The sequence below is a fragment of the Dermacentor silvarum genome, chromosome 3, assembly GCF_013339745.2.
Source record: "Dermacentor silvarum isolate Dsil-2018 chromosome 3, BIME_Dsil_1.4, whole genome shotgun sequence".
Classification (NCBI taxonomy): Eukaryota; Metazoa; Arthropoda; class Arachnida; order Ixodida; family Ixodidae; genus Dermacentor; species Dermacentor silvarum.
In genome coordinates this window covers 73,049,191-73,051,627 of record NC_051156.1, presented here as the reverse complement: position 1 = coordinate 73,051,627, position 2,437 = coordinate 73,049,191, and positions in this window count along the sequence as shown.

Here is a 2,437-nt window from a genome sequence, read left to right as displayed (position 1 = left end):
GGTTTTGGTCGACTGCAATATTGTAATGAATGAAGGACACAGAGACAGCACCCGCTCCTGGACCAGCTCATCGATTATCTGCTTCGTCGTATATATATATATATATATATATATATGATATATGACTCTTGATGATATGATATATATATATATATATATATATATATATGATATATGACTCTTGATGAAGGCCGGACCCCGGCCGAAACGTCAGTAAAATCTTGTTATGTTTTTCCTACCTGCTCCTATTTTTGAACTACTTCTGTGCCGGCTCCGGTTACTCTTTACTTCAATGATATATATATATATATATATATATACATATATACATACATATATACATATACATATGTATTTACACATATATATATATATATATATATATATATATATATATATATATATATGTGTGTGTGTGTGTGTGTGTGTGTGTGTGTGTGTGTGTGTGTGTGTGTGTGTGTTTGTATTGCAACGGCACGTTTGTACGTATGAAGCACAAGGGGATGCACGCTGTAAGAGAAGGAAGAGGTGGACTGTTTTCTGTCTGGCGGCCTCGTCCCAGCCAGACTGGATCGGATATGAGAAAAGCCTTACCGAGTCTCCCCAGCAGAACGCAAGCTTATGGATTAACAAGTTTGCAAAATGCTTCCAAAGAGAATAGTTCAGGAGTCGTGCAGCACTTGGGCGGCTCCAGTGATACCTTTTAGAAAGAAAGAAGGAACATGGAGATTTTGCGTGGATTATCGACGTATGGAATCGCTCACTGAAAAGGACATCTATCCAGTTCCGTCTCCATTCAGGCTCATATTTTTCTTGAGTTTATTTCCGCTCAGGCTACTTTCACTCGATTGACTTGCGCTCAGGCTGTGTTCTTACTTTCGCCCCTGTATTCATCGGTTTCTTGACGTTGCTACGAAAGAATGTACCCTTTGATCGGACTGCCGAGTGTGACGCCTCTTTTGGACAGCTTAAGTTTCTATAGACATCACAGCCTACTCTCCTACAGTTGAACTCTTCCGCACCAACCGAAATTTATACAGATGCTAGGGGTGTGTTGATTGGTGCTGCCCTGACTCAACGCTTCGATAGCAGAGAACACGTTATTTCTTACGCCAACCGCTCGCTGAGCGAGCCAGAGCGTAATTACACCATGACCGAACAGGAATGTCTTGCTGTAATCTTTGCAGTTCAGAGGTGTTGTTCGTACTGGTACGGCCGGCATTTCACAGTTGTCACGGACCACCACTCACTCTGTTGGCTTGTGAACTTGCGTAATCCATCTGGTCGACCTGAGCGCTGGACCCTTAGACTTCAAGATTATGATTTCACTGTATCGTACCAGAAAGCCGGGCGCCATGCTGACGCGGACTGCCTCTCAAGGATGCCACTTGGTTCCACCGACTGCGACGCTGAGAACTTAAACACTCCCTCACATCCCTGGCCTCTGTCTTTCCCGACAGCAATGCATACAAGGATGAGCAGATGAAGGACCCGAGTTTGCTGCCATGCTTTTCTGCCACGCGAAATTCTACACTAGCACGCCGTTTTTGGGTTCGTGATGGCGTACTACGCAAGAGGAACTACACTACAACTGGTGCACCCCTGCTGTTAGCGGTTCCGGAAAGCCTCCGTTCATCTGTTCTGCGTATTATGCACGATGGCCACTCCTCAGGCCACTTGGGATCAGTGCGGACTCTGTACCGGGCTAGAGAACGCTTTTATGGGCCGAAAATGCGTCAGCCTACCGAACAATACGTTGCCAGCTGCGTGACGTGTCAGCGCCATAAACGTCCGAACAAACCTCCCGCCGGTCACCTTTAGCCTCTGTTGCCTCCAAGCTCCCCTCTTGAGCAGCTTGGCATCGACCTTCTGGGCCCATTTCCGCGATCTAAGGGTAACCGCTGGATAGTCGTGTGCGTCGACTACCATAACCCTTACTGTGAGACGGTTGCCATACCCATCACCACTGCTGCAGCGTTCTCTCTTTTCTTGCTTCACTCCATCATCCTTCAGCACGGGCCGTCTCTCGTGTTAATAAGCGACGTGCCCACCAGTTAAACGTATACGTTGTGGAAGAACTACTATGTTTCTGCGCTTCTACCTTCCGACATTCGACGCCAAACCAATGGCCTTACAGAGCGTGTCAACCGAACACTTACCAACATGATTGCAATGTACCTCGCGTCGGATCATAGGAATTGGGATGATATTCTGCTGTTTATGACGTACGCTTTTAACACTGCGAGGCACGAGACGACTTGCTACAGCCCGGGCTGTTCTTTCTTCTGTATGCACGCCCACCTTGTTGTACTCTAGCCACCATCCTCCCTTTGGCGACTACTGACGACAGTTCTACAGCTGAGATACTCTGTCGTGCCGAAGAGGCTCGCAAGCTTGCGCGTCTACGTACGCTAGTTTCGCAGGATACATCAAAGGC